This window comes from Bos mutus, chromosome 25, assembly GCF_027580195.1.
Source record: "Bos mutus isolate GX-2022 chromosome 25, NWIPB_WYAK_1.1, whole genome shotgun sequence".
Taxonomy (NCBI): Eukaryota; Metazoa; Chordata; class Mammalia; order Artiodactyla; family Bovidae; genus Bos; species Bos mutus.
Genome location: NC_091641.1, coordinates 8666223 through 8681000, shown reverse-complemented (window position 1 = coordinate 8681000; position 14778 = coordinate 8666223). Strand labels below are relative to the sequence as shown.

The 14778-nt window shown below is 54.2% G+C and overlaps 1 long non-coding RNA gene across 1 annotated transcript in view; it reads right to left on the bottom strand.

Annotated features, from left to right (window-relative positions):
- LOC138985606 (uncharacterized) overlaps positions 1–10313 on the bottom strand; it is a 50064-nt gene extending 39751 nt beyond the window's left edge. The window contains exon 1 of the long non-coding RNA XR_011462637.1: positions 9943–10313. This is a non-coding gene — a long non-coding RNA (uncharacterized lncRNA). The remainder of the gene's footprint in view (positions 1–9942) is intronic.
- Between the last annotated feature and the right edge of the window lie 4465 nt (positions 10314–14778).

The window sequence follows — 14778 nt, the reverse complement described above, 5'->3', positions numbered from 1 at the left end:
ATACTCAGTGGTGAAGGGCTGAAAGCTGTTTCTCTGAGATTGGGAATAAGACAACGATGCCCATTTTTGCTACCTGATAGCACAGTACTAGAAAATCAAGCCAAAACAATTAGGCAGGAAGATGAAATAACAGGTATTCAAGTTGGGAAGAAAAGTAAAACTATCTCCAGTCATAGATGATATGATCTTATATGTAAAAAAACCCTAACGACTTCACACACAAACACATATACAACTATAAAAGCTATAAATTCAGCAAAATTGCAGGATATAAAATCAACTCACAAAGACCAGTTGTCTTTGTATACACTAGCAATGAACAATACAAAAAGACTTTTAAAGAACAATTCCGTTTACAATAACATCAAAAATGACTAAAAACCTCTTAGGGATAAACTTAATCAAGGAGGTGTGATTCCTGGACACTGTAAAATACAAAACATTGCTGGAAGAATTTTAAAAGACCCAGATAAATGGAAAGATAGGCTGTGTTCATGAATTAAATCCTCACGGTGATGGTCAGTTGATTTTTGACAAGGGTGTCAACACTGTTCAATAAGGAAAGGACAGTTTTTTCACCAAATAGTGATGGGAAAACTGATTTTCCTCATGCAAAAGAACAAAATCGAGCCCTTATCTTACAGCATATACAAACACTTGCTCAAAATTGATTAAAAATCTAAATTTAATAACTAAAACTATAAGGCTTTTAGAAGAAAACATAGGAAAGAATCTTCATGACCTGTTAGGATTTCTTTAAAAAAGCTTTTCAAATGGTGCTGGGATAATCAGATATCTGCGTGGGGAAAAAAAAAAGAACATTTATTCTCTCTATACAGTACACAAAAATTAATTTGAGATGGATTCTAGACCTGGAAGTAAAAGGTAAAGTTACAAAGTTTAGAAGAAACCGAGAAAATAGCTTTTCAATCTGGAGGTAGGCAAGTGTTTCAAAAATTTGAAAAAAGTTTTTAAAAAAAATTTGTATTTTAATATTTTTAAAATAAAAAATTTAAATTACACTTTATCAAAATTAAAAACATGTTCTTCAAAAGACACCGACAAGAAAAAAAAAAGACACTGACAAGAAAATACATAGAATAACCGCAGAATTGGGAGAAAATTTTCACAAAACATACATCGGACAAAAGACTTGAATGTAGAATATATACAGAATTCCTGCAAATCAGGAAGAAGACAATGCAATTAAAAATGGACAAAAGACTTGAAAAGACATTTCACAGAAGAAAGTACAAAAATAGTAAACACATCGAAAAGTGATCAGCATCACTAATCAGTGGGGAAATGCTTAAAATCATAATGATACTACTATATACCCTTTTAGAAAAGTTAAAATGAAAAAGACTGACAATGTTAAATGTTACAGAGGATATGGAGCCATTGAAACTCTCATATGTTACTGGCTGAAATGTACATTGGAAGATGGTTTGACAATTTCTTAGAGTTAAACATATGCTTGCCATATAGTCCAAAAACTCTACCTATTCTTGAGGATTTACCCAAGAGAAATGGGTATATCCACACAAAGACTTGAACAGAAACGCTCAGAGCAACTTTATTTCTAATAGCCCCAAACTATTAAACCCCAAATGTCCCTCTACAGGAGAATGGATAAACAAACTGTGGGATGTCCATACAGTGGGGAAGTATTTGGAACAAAGTACAAGCAACATCATGGATAAATTTCAAAAATATTACACTGGGAATCAATTCCCTGAGGGTCCAGTGATTAGGACTCAGCACTTCCACTGCCATGGCCCAGGTTCAAACTCTGGTTGGCAAACTAAGATTCCTGTGCATGATCAACAACAACAACAACAAAATCATGCCAAATGAAAGATAAAATTCTAGAACAGGAAGACCCAACTCATGGTGATAGAAGACAGTGAAGAGTATAAGTGAAGGGGTTAGATGCTCAGTCATGTCTGATTTTTTGCAACCCGTGAACTTTAGCCCATCAGGCTCCTCTGCCCATGGAATTCTTCAGGCAATACTGGAGTGGATTGCCATTCCCTTCTCCAGAGGATCAAACCCAGTTCTCCTGCCTTGCAGGGAGATTCTTTACTGTCTGAGCCACCAAGGAAGTCTGATAGAAATCAGACCAACAGTTGATTCTGAGGGGTTGCTGCTGCTGCTGCATCACTTCAGTTGTGTCTGACTCTGCGCGACCCCATAGACGGCAGCCCACCAGGCTCCCCCATCCCCGGGATTCTCCAAGCAAGAACACTGGAGTAGGTTGCCATTTCCTTCTCCAATGCATGAAAGTGAAAAGTGAAAGGGAAGTCGCTCAGTCGTGACCGACTCTTCGCGACCCCATGGACTGCAGCCTACCAGGCTCCTCCGTCCATGGGATTTTCCAGGCAAGAGTACTGGAGTGGGGTGCCATTGCCTTCTCCATCTGAGGGGTTGGGACATGTGAAACGAGCACAGAAAGTTTCACAGGTGATGGGAATGTTCTGTGTTTTGATATGCCTTTGTCAAAACTGATTGAATGATACACTTAAGGCTGCATCATTTCACTGTAGGCAAATTACACCACAATGAAAAAGAACTTTTTTAAAAGACTTGCTAATACCAAATGTCAGTGAGTATTTAGGGCTTTCTTTCATCTGTTACAGATGAGAAAGGAAAATGGTGCCGTCGGTTTGGAAAACAGTTTGGCGGTTTGAACAGATTCACGCTGATGTGTGGCAGAAACCAACGCAACATTGTAAAGCAATTATCCTCCAATTAAAAATACAGTTTTAAAAAAATTGCACATACCCTTACCATATGGCCCAGTGATCCCGCTTCTAAGCAGATTTCCAAGAGAAATGGAAACATGTGTTCATAAAAAGGATTGTACACCTATGTTTAGAACATATTATTTATTCAAACTAGTCAAAATCTGGAAATTTCCCTGATGTTCATCAACAAGTGAGCAGATAAACAAATGGTGTACCCAGTGGTGTTCTACTCAGCAAGGAAAGGGAATTAATTATTGATATACTCAGCAATGGGCTTCCCCGATGGCTGAGTGGTAAAAAACCCGCCTGGCGATGCAGGAGATTCGATCCCTGGATGGGGAAGATCCCCAGGAGGAGGGCCCAGCAACCCACTCCAGTATTCCTGCCTGGAGAATCCCGTGGACAGAGGAGCCTGGGGGGCAGGAACCTGGCAGAAAGAGCTGGACATGAGTTGAAGTGGCTTAGCATGCACACACGCCCATGAAACTTGAAATGGATGCAGCTTATTGTGTGTTGATTGGACCTTAATAAAGTTGAGGTTTTTAAAAAATAAAAAATATTTTTAATAAACTAATTTAAAAAGAGAGACAGTCGACCAACAGGCTGGCCTGTAGGTGGGAGTTCAGGCCACACGGGAAGTCCAGGTGTGAAATCCACACTGGAGTTCGGGCCACGTATGAAGACTTCCTTGAGCTCACCGTGACACACAGCTCCCCAGATCCTCCACTATGGCTCCTAGAGATGCCTGGGACCCTGAACCCCCATCTGGCACTCCCAAGTGTTCACTGAATGAGAGGGCCTTGGCAACAAGAAATGGCATTTCCCATACATTCATTCATGTGTTTATTCAATAAAGATTTGTTGTCTACTGGATGCGAAGTTCCTCCTGGCACTTGGATCCTCTATTAAGTAAACAGAAACAGATCCTTCTTCCCCCAAAAGGAATATTAATAAAATAATTTTAAAACATGATTTGAAGGCATTGAAACAGAATAACAATGGGGTGGATCAATCAGTTTTCCAAAGGTCTGAGGGCTCCTCTGAAGAGGTGACATTTACATCAACGCCCACAGAAGAGAAGTCCCAGGAGGGGACCTCCTCACATCCGGTTCCAGAGGGCCCATCACTGGTCTAGCCCAGAGCAGATGCTGGATACATATTTAGGAATACAAAGATGCCTGGCTTCCGACTTCGCCGGTGGTCCAGTGGTTACAAATCCGCCTGCCAATGCAGGGGACACGGGTTCGATCCCTGCTCCAGGAAGATTCCTCATGCCTTGGAGCAACTAAGACTGTGCGCCTGCGCCCTAGAGCCCGAGAGCCGCAGCTACTGAGCCCGAGAGCTGAAGCTACTGAGCCCACGCGCCCTAGAGCCTGTGCTCGGCAACGAGAGAAGCCAGCACCACGAGAAGCTCACGCACCACACAACCAGAAAGTGGCCGCAAGTAGAGGAAAGCCCGTGCACAGCAACAGAGACCCAGCACAGCCAAAAAATTTTTTAAATTTTAATTTTAAAAAAGCACAAAGACGCTTGCTTAGTAAATGAACTTTTAGGTAATGTATCAGTCAGGGTTCCCCAGAGAAATAAGACCAATAGAACAGAGAGAGAGTGATTTTAAGGATTGGCTCACAGGACACACGGTCCTGGGTCACCCGGGGAGAATACGGCCATGGCAGGAGCAGAAAGCTGCTTTACTTGACTCAGCCATGGCTATGGGCCCCGTCAGCCCCGCTGAGGGCCCCTCAGATGGAGCAGATCCCAGAGGAAAAGGACCTGCCCTCCTCCCTGCCCAGCAGACTCCCCAAGGACGAAAGGAAGCGGGTGGGTCAGAGGCCGCAGCATCCTGGGTTGTCAGCAATCTGCCCATGAGACGTATCCGTGGACGCCCTACCTAGACCCCTCAGCCCACCTGAGTTTACCTGCTGGTGGCGTGTTTCTGGTATGAAAATGGCTTCAAGCTACTGCCTCTGTCTTTCTCCTTCTTTGCCTGAGGGCTCTCTGACACCAGAACACTGGTTCGGCTGGTTGTTGCCAAGAGCTCTAGGGGATTGATGCCCCCTAAGAGCGGATCAGTATCCAAGCCTCCCCAGGAATGCCTACAGTTGTTGTTCAGTCACTCAGTCGAGTTCAACTCTTTGTGACCCTGTGGACTGTAGCCCGCCAGTCTCCATGGGATTCTCCAGGCAAGAATACTGGAGTGGGTTGCCATTCCCTTCTCCAGGGGATCTTCCCAATGCAGGGATCGAAACTGGGTCTCCTGCATTGCAGGCAGATGCGTCACCATCTGAGCCAGTGGAGATACATTTCTTGAGTTGCACTAGTCACACAGTACCTCACATGCGGCCGGTGGCTGCCATACCAGTCAGGATAGATTTAGAACATCCCCAGCACACAGAATGTTCTGTTGGCAGTGCTATCTCAGAGGATGCCCCGGGGGAATGGAGCCCTGGGCTGCCTGCTCACGTTGGCCTTTCTCCCTTCCCTGCCTGTCCTCCCACCCCCTTACCTGTGGTTCCTGGGGCCTTCTCACAAATAAAAGACCTGCAGCCAACACCTTGTCTCAAGGTCTGCTTTCTGGAGATCCTAAATCAATGCACCTGTGACATCGCTAAGACAGCAACCAGGGGTGACTCAGCCCCTATCACCCGAGAGCCCCAGAAGAAGCTGAGGGGCTGTGTTCCTGACCCCAGTGCTGCCCCCACCCCCCCTCCAAATGTGGCACATGGAGAGACACACAGAAACCAATGTGCAAGGAGATCAACAGCCTTGAGATCTGGGGGTGAGCATCCCGAAACCTCGGGCTCTAAGTGCCAGAAAGGGGGGTCAGAGCCCCTGGTAGTTCCACCCAAAGGTCCCCTGCCCTGCCTGCAGCCAGGCACTCAGGCACCAGCACATTCCTAGTGAGGACCCAGAGGATCAGAGAGAGGACGTGACTCTGAGAAGGTCACTCAGCTGCTCAAGAGCTGAGCTGGCTCTCAGAGTCAGGTCTTCTGAGACCCTGGCCCTTGCTGTACCCTCCCAGAGGGTCTCTGGGGGCAGACACAGGGATCATCAGAGTTTCAGTGATTCAGGCTCAAGGCAGAAGAGGCTGGCCCTTCCCAGTTGGGGGTCTTTATCAGAGCCCCAGGCCCAACCCCGGAAGGCATGTGCAGTGAGCAGCTGGTCTTCCCCTCCCTGGTGAGCCGCCTTCATTCGGCTTGAAGGCACATGGCTCTCAAAACCCTGAGCAGGCTGCTTCATGGAGGGAGGGGTCCACTCAGTGACCAGGAGCAGGGGGACAGCCTGGGACGGGGAGTCCCAACCGTCTCCTTCACCGCCCACATTCCCTCCCTGGAGTCTCCAGAGCAGGGCTGGACAGGGTGGCAGTCAGTGAGCTCTGAGCCATGAGCGCTATCCCCAGGGCACTGTCAAAATTAAATTAACATTTTTTCCATTTCCCTGTTATTGCAAACATATTGAAGGCTGTTGCACAAACTCCAGTTCTCCCCTGGCTCCTCCACCCACTGGTCTTTCAGCCTGGGTTTCCAGGGCAGGTCTGGAGAAGGGTGGGAGACAGGCCTCCTGCCCCCTCCCCAGCCAACTCCTCCAAGGATAAGGTCCCCCAGAGTCAGAGCCAAGTGCCAGCCCATGCATAAGCCCACCTGCTCCTCCCTCCCACTGTCGCCAGCCCTCAGGTTTCCCAGGCACCCACCCAACTGCCCCTCTCCGGTGGGATTAGAAATCTCAGAGGAGAATAAATCTCCACACACCAGCCATCAGCCCGTGGCAAAAATGCTCAGAACTCAGACCTGAGTGCTCAGAACTCAGAGCCAGAAGGGCAACTGGGGCCTCGGATTGCAACAGATGAGCAGGGTCCCCAAGGAGAGGACTGAGGCCTTGCTGGGCTCATTCGTTCGTTCGTTTAGTACGTGTGTGGTGAGCACACCCTCTACTCCAGGCCGTGGAGGGACCAGAAGGACGGGACCCAGCCCTGCCCTCCGAGTTCACACAGGAGCAGGGGACACAGCCAGGCAGGGATGGTGTGCAGAGTGGTGAGTGGAGTGGCCACAGGACCACTGGAAACCTACCCGAGGGGACTTTCAACTTGGCCAGTCTGTTGAGAAAGGGAAGAAATGGGAGGTAAGAGATTGGAAAGGAGAATCGGTCCTGCCTGGTTGGAGGTGATGGGTCTTTGGAGGTGGATGGAACACAAGGTGGGGTGTTGGGTCAGGCCGGAGGGGTGGCCAAGGACCTAGATGTGGAGGGCCCCGTGGGGCGGGGGGAGCCGTGGGGAGCCAGGGAAGAGCGTTGCCCTGGGGGGCAGGGGCAGGTTTGCGTGGGAAGACGCGCCCTCTGGCTCCCCGTGGAAGGCCAGCTGGAGGGCCAGAGATGAGTGATGTGGATGTTGCAACAGTCCGAGCCAGATAAGATGAGCTCAGAATGAAGGCGACTACAGCAGGGAGAGAACCAAGTCATGGGATCGCATGGCTTGGCCTTGGTCGATCCCTGGCACCAAGGGTGGGGATGAGGGAGAGGGAGGAGTCTCAGGTGATGCCTGCATCTCCACCTGGAATCAGGTAGGTGGGGGTGGGGGGAGCTTCACGGAAAGTGGGGGAGCCCTGGGGAGGAGCAGGGCAGGTGGGAACCCCAGACAGCCGAGTGTGAGGGCCCGTGGCTCACCCAGGTGGGTACGTCAATTTGGTTCTGGATGTACTGGTCTGGGGCCCTGGGGAGATGGAGCTGGCCATCCGATCCGGGGACAGTGGGGACAGTCATCAACCCCAGTGTTTGATAATCAGACTGCCGGCCCAGGGAAGAGGATGGTGAGCAGAGCAGGGGATCTAGGCTAATCACCAACCCAAGGAGGAGCCCCAAGGGAGGGAACGGGGGAGACAGGAAGGACCAGCGTGGGCAGGGGTTTGTGACAGGTGAAGTTGAGGGCAGACAGCATGGTTGGGAGCAGTAGCAATAAGTCATGAGAGCTTTGGCATCCCCCTCTCCATCTGTAGAGGACTGGAGAGGGATCCGGAGAGGGTGGGCAGTGAGGATGGAGGGGATGGGAAGTGTAGACAACCTTCTAAAGAAACTTGACTATGGATGGATTGATGGAGAAAGCTCGGGGGCGAAGGTGAGGGTGGGTGGCACCCAGAGACACTTTCCTTTTAAGATGAGGGAAAAACTAAGCTGGTGACGTGCCAAGAACTAGGGAGCATTTGCGGACACGGGAGAGCAGGGTGATCGCTCAGTGTCTCTGGCCGGAGGACACCCAGCACTCGGTGGGCAGTTTTGGCACAAGGGCATGAGCAAGTACAGACAGTGGGAGCAAGCTTGGGCCTCAGGCAGACTCCTTTCGTGATGGGGACAGAAGGGAGGGGAAGGCCAGCTGGGCACGGGAGTTGTTGCAGATAAGGTAGGGATGATTTGTGTGCTTGGAGTGACGGGGGAGCTGGAGGAGAAGGAGGTCCCCAATGTTCTCTCCTCTCTATCAGTCGGGAGCACACGGTTGTGTTGGGAGAGGAGCTGGAACAGACACTGCTTGCCATGGGACTAGAAAGGGCCTCAACCCAAGGCAGGGGGCCGGGGTGCAGCCCAGCCCAATGCTTGACTCCACATGTGACCTGGAGCAGAGCCTTCTGCCCTCTTGGAGCCTCAGCATCCCACCTGCAGGATGGGGCCTTGGCATCAGCGTGCTGTCAGAGGGGTGCAATGTGACATTCCACGGGTCTCACATTTCAGACCCGTGGAATTCCGAGAAGTCACTCCTGTAGGATTCCAGGCTCTTAAAATCCTATAACATAATTTCTGTGTTGCCACCAGGGATGGGTCCAGCAGACATCTCTCCCCTCAAAACTGCTCTGTCTGCCCATCGCAGCTGCCAGCTCTCCTTCCCTCCCTTTTCCCCATCAGCTCTGGGCACGGCCAGCCTCGAACACGTCCCAAGTGAGCACTTGGCAGGCGGGGTCCGTGATTCATGCCCCTCCAGGAGGCTTCGTGGCTAGCCTGCCCGCCAGAGTATGCAAGACATTCTTGGCTTGGCCCGTGTGCTCGGGATTAGCAGGGCGGGGGCGGCTGGGGCTGGGGGAGGCAGACTGTGTTCTCTGTCCTCAGCGAGGCAGGGGGCATCCAGGCACGAGCGTGTCTGAAGTGGCCGCCAAGCTGGCCAGGGAGGGAACGTGGCCCCATAAGCCGAGGCCACGTCTGGAACCCAGACGGCGGGGCTGGGGCGGGGACATTCAAGGAAGGCCGCCACCTGCTCTGTGTCCAGGGAATGAAAAAGGGCCAGGAGTCCAGGGCAAGCGAGGCTGCTCACCCCAACCCCCGGTCCCTGTATCCGTCTATGAGTCCCTACCCACCCCCACACCTACTCCTCCGGCCCGGAGCCTGGTCCACTGCAACCCCACTGCCCAGATCCCATACCTGGCTGAGAACCCAAAGCTTGCTCCTGGATGGTCAAGGAGCAGACACACTCAGCTGCCTCCTCTCTCCCTGAGTCGACTTCAGGTCTTCCTCCCCCGTGCCCTCTTCTAGGACCATGCCTCCACCCTCAGACTATCATTTCAGAAGACTAATTGTCTCTAAAAATAAGCCTCCCAAGTCAAGGCTGTGTACACACACACACACACACACACACACACACGGTGAGACCCACATCCTAGGCGAGGGCTTTGCGCTCATCAGACCATCATCCCAGATCAGGGTTGTACTTTCCCCTTCCCCATCAGACAAGTATTTCCCGGTCTCATCTCTCTCTCAGTGGTGACATGAGCGGGTGTGATTGGGGGTCAACGGCCGCCCAGAGAAGAGAGTGAAGGAAGTTGCTAAGTCCCCAACCACCCTCAGGGTCTCCTGCTTCCTCGAGGAGTCTCTGTGCCAAGGACAGATATAGACAGCCCGACTCGGGGCAGGAGGGCTGGGCTGGACCGCTCAGGGAGGGGAGGGCTCCTGCTGAGGTGACTTTGAAGAAGGGTCTGAAAGGTGGAGTTGTGTAAGGGTGGCTCTAAGATACAGATTCAAGTGGGTCTGACCCAAAGCTTGAGCTCTAGTCTCTGCCCCCACAGGGTCTCTGAGCCCCAGGTCAGGGATGAAGACTGCTCGGGGATAGCCCCGTTGAGCCCCAGAGAAGGACGAGGTGGCGTTTTCACTGCTCCCCCACCACCCAGCTTGCAAGGGAGGAGGGCAGAGTGTTCCTGTATTTTCCAAAGGCCATAACCCCTACCTTGGGGGTCCCGGTAGTCAGCAGGCAACATTTGCAAAGACTCCTGGCAAACACACAGTTGGCCTGAAATCCACCGGACTTCTTTCCCTCCGTTGGCCTCAGGTAACCCCAGGTGACAACGTGGCCAAGACACAGGAAACAACGGATATGAGTCCGGCAGCGGCAGCGGATCCTCCAGGAAGCAGTTGAGACAAAGCAGAGTGGCGGGGCGGGGCCAGAGCTGGCTGGCCTTGGGAGGGATGGCTCAGGTCACCGAGGTGGGGGAAGGGCCCCCTCCAGCAGGAGCGGGAATCCCCAGCACCTTGGGGCTTCCTCAGGTACCCGTTCCCTCCCCAGTCTCCAGCTGAGCACCTGGTCAAGGCCTCCCCTGTGGGCTGGCACCAGGGACCCAGGGGGACCCAGACATGGTCCTCCTCCTGGAGCCCTGGGACGAGGCAGGAGGCTGGATGTCAAACTCCAGAGTGCAATGGGGCAGGACTGGGCAGTGGAGGGCCTGAAGGTCACATCTGGGAACCAGGGACCCAATTCCAGCCCAGGAAGGAAGAGGGCAGGGGAGGCCATTACCAGCCTCTGGGGAAAGACTGGGCCTGTCGGGGATCGGGTGCAAGGCCCCAAGTATCACATCAGGTGGGCCACAGCCTCTGGGGCTAGGGGACACAGCATGGGGCTCAGGATCCATGGGCGAAGCCCGAGGGTGGGAGGAATCACCCAAAACTGCAGTGAAGAAGGAAAGATCAGGGGGACACAGAAAGGGGGGTGGGGATATTACTCTTCCTCTGCTTCATCTTCTGTCCTCTGAGACCAAAAGACCAAAGACTGGGTCTAAATCCCGGCTGCACCACAGATCAGCCAGAAGGCGTGGGACAAGATACTTGATGCGTCTGAGCCTCAATTCTCTCATCTGTGAAATGGGAGTGACGATAAAACCAGAGGGCCGTTGGCTAAGTCAAGTAAGGGCCCGGCACTGGAAAACGGCAGCTGGGGCTACAGGCACTGTCCTATTCCCCGTCTCCAGGCCTCCTAAGAAGCACCCAGAGGCCCCGGCTCAGGTGGAAGGTCCAAACCAGGCCCGGAGCCCCCGCTAGTCAGGGACAGCGGTTCCCGTTCCGCAGGACCGCCCAAGCGGGGACGGAGGCACACAGGCCCAGCTAGAGCCGGCAGGCTTCCAAGCCCGGTCCATTCCTGATCTGAGCGCCGAGACCTCTCCCCACCGGGGCACCCGGCCAAGCCCCTCCAAGACAGGGCCAGATCCGAGGACAGCTCGGCCAGGCCAGGGACGCAGCTCGCTCCCGGTTCAGTCCTTAAAAGTCCACCGGCCGAAGCGCCTCTCCCCCGGCGGAGGGGGCCGGTCAGTGCGCGGCGGCATTCCCAGCATGCCACGGGCGAGGGCGGCCCGAGGTCTCCCAGGGAAGCGTCTCACTCCTGCCCAGCCCCTGGGAAGACGCCGAATCACCAGGACCCGGGGCGCCCGGAGACCTGCCCCCTGGCAGCTGGGGTTCCACCTGCCTGGCAAAGCCGCCGGCCCAGGGGGAGTGGGGAGGGACGGGGAAAGAGTGCAATTAGGACCGGATCTAATAAGGGGGAGGGGGCTCAGACAGAGGAGAGGGGCTTAGTGATGGGAGAGGGGACCCAGGCCCTCCCACTCCCACACAGCTATCAGGGGGCCACCCGCTGTAGGCTGTACCTCTGTCCTCCGGCCTGCCCGGCTCTGACCACCCTGCCACGTCCCTGTCCATCCGGGACCTCGGTGAATCCAAGACAGAACAGCCCGAGGTCTGGGGCCTCTCTGAGGACATCTCCGCAAAGGTGGGGGCGGTCCAGGTGGGGAAGGATTCGCGCTCCAGGCCCTGCTCGGGCTCTGAGGCCATAGTGCCGAGGCGAAGGGACCCCCTCCTTGGCTTGGCTTTGCAGTCGGAAGGCTAAGAACCAGGTCATCATACACACGGAGACGCGAGCTACCGTGGGTCATCTCCAGGTGTGAGCTAGCCTGTGAGGCAGTGGTCAGCTCTCTCTGGCAGCCCAAGGAAGCCTGCCTGGAGGAGAAGGCATGACCCTCAAGCTGGGCTTGAAGGAGTAGGAAGCCAGATAAAGAGGCCTGGCTGCCGCGAGTAGCGGGGCCATCCAAGGGCAGGTGTGTGGCAGGCATGGCAGGGGAAAGGGCAAGGTCAGGGCTGCAGAAGGGGACAGGCACTGCCACACACAGCCTGGCAAGTGCTGCCATGTGGATAGGATTTCATCTTACAAGTCGAGGGGCATACGGAGATGTGTAATCAGGCACTGCCAGGGAGAGGGTCCCCTGAGGAGCAGGAGAAGGAAAAGGGGGTCCCAGGACTAGTCACTGTAGGGTTACCCCTCTGTCTCCTTAAGGAACTCCTGGATTCTGCCCATCCATGCAGGATGCCCTACAAAGAAGGAATGAGTGTTTCACTCGGTCATCCTGAGGCTCCATCCAAGATCCAAGTGTGAAATGGTCTCCCAGGGCACAAGTTTCCTAAACCCAGAGGGGCTGTGGGTCATGGGGGGTGGGGGCCGTCAGCACTGAACCAGTTCTTCCCCCACGCTCCTCACCCCCACCCCCTGGAAGGCAAGTTACCCTGGAAATACTGTTTAGGTACAAACACTTCTTCAGGAGCTCTCCTGGGGGGAAGGAAGGAGAAGCAAGCCAGCTGGGAAGAGGCCCCTCCTGGTCACCAAGTAACCCTGGTCCCTGGGGAAGGTGGGGCCAGGGCTGAAGTTCCTTTCCCAAGGCCCAGAGGGAAAGCTAGAGGGAGAGGAAGAGTAACAGCAGGGGGAGAAGAGCCCTAGAGCAGGGTCCCAAGGCCTGGATTTACACCCAGCTCTGCCACTGGCTCTGGACCTCAGTTTACCTTATCTGTAAAATGGACAGTTTGTCCTGATGCTTCCTTTGACCCTGGTTTCCCAACTTCCATTTTCTTTGCTGCTGTCAGGACCTTCCCTGGGTGGAGCGGGGAGAGGTCCAGAGATGCTTCCTGCTCAGCCCCTCACAGAGCCCCTCTCTGCCACCTGCTGCCCTGCTGGGTGTGGCCAGAGTGAGCAGCTGGATGGGTATATGGGGATGCCACCAGGGGGTCAGAGCTGGGGAAGCAGCCTGGAAGGACAGGGTGGGGAGGAATTTGGAAATTTTTAGAACCTTGACAGCTGGAGCCCCGTGAGTCAGAGGGGCAGATGGAAGTGATTAGACGCTGGCAGGAGGTGCAGGGGGCGGAGATGGGAACCAAGCGTGAGGGCTCAGGGCTCAGAGCTCAGACCCTGGCGGGCGGCTTCTCCCAGCTGCACTGTTGCCACGGGCCTGGGGCTGCTGTGCCGGTTTGCAGGCAAGGCTGTGCAGCCAGGCTCCTGTGCTACAGGACCAGAAGGCTAGAGCCGGGACCCGCCCAGGGAAGAGAGGACGCCAGGGCAGAAGAGAAGCATGGGACATGGGGTGGGGGGCCCCCTTGCCATCCGCTCCATAACACTTGCTGTCCAGAGGAAGGAAGATTCCAGGTGCTTGTCCCACATAGCTACTCCCCACCCCAGAAGATCCTAGGACCTCCCCTAGTGGTAATGTAAACACCTTCACCCCAAATCCAATCACATACTTCCCTTCCCCTCAGGAGGCTGCTCTTGTGCCCCTCAAATCATATCTCATCTCTGGGCAAGGGGAAAGCAGAGAAGAAGGCATTTTTCAAAGAACTCCATGCTAAACCATTTATCAAGCCTTTCCTGAGCCAGACCTGTTGCTAGGTTCTGAGAAGACTCCCAGAGGCCCTGCCTTTGAAAGCTGTTCCATCAAGCAGGGGAGGCATGTGGCTGTGGAGAAGCAGTGTGCTTGAGGACAGTCCAGCAGGGCCTGCTGTGAGGTGGGGGTGGCGCAGGGCCAGGCCGCTCCCGGAGAGATTCTGAGGATGAAGGAAACCAGGAGGTGGGGAGGGGGGGTGGAGATTGTATCCCGCTGTTCAGACCCTGAGATTAATGAGTGAAGAGGCCCCTGGTCTCCACGCCGCAGTAGAGTGGAGCCAAATTGGAGTAGACGGAGGGGTGAGGACAAGGAGAGGAAGTGGAGGTGATCAAAACCCAGCCTTGGGAGCAGGGAGGCGCCTGACTGCCAGGGGGAGTCCTGAGGGGGAGGTGTTGGGAGGGTGGGGAGCCCCCAGGCAAAGCCCCCCTGGGGACCCAGGGCCCAGAGCCCTCCTGCAGAAGGGACCTCAGGACTGTCCCTTCCTCCTCTCCAGGCCTCAGTGGTCTCATGAATCCAAAGGGGCAAAGGATGCTGGCTCTGGCACTACCCCACCCCACCACCCACCCCCACCCTGCAGACCCACCAGCGACTCCACAGATCATCGTAGCACTCAAACACGAGCTGTGGGGCGCCAGACCCAGCTTTCTTCCAAAGCATCTTGTGGCTCCATGTCTCCCCAAGCACCCCCCACCCCGACCCTCTCAGTGTTCAGCGAACATGGGCTGATGGCTGCCATGTTCCAGGTCCGTGCCAGGCTCTGTGGTATGGACAAAAACCAAGCGTGGTCCTGGCCGGGGGAGGGAGACAGACGGAGTGTCCCGGATACTATGACTGACTCCACCTGGGACGGGCGGATGCCGTATTAGAGAGGCGAGTCTGGTGCAGGGGGCAGGAATTTGTCAGGCAGGCCTGGGTGAAGAGCTTTCAAGGGTGTGGAGGTGAGGGGACAGCAGGGGGCCTGCAGACGGCTTCACAGAGGGTGATAGAGAGGCCTGAGGGAGAGGGCGGAGGTGAGCAAGGTCAGTACATCAGCATCAGGCTCTGTCCCTAGAGGCCATGGGCCTCATTGTGGCCGTGTGCCGCAACTACTGAAGTTC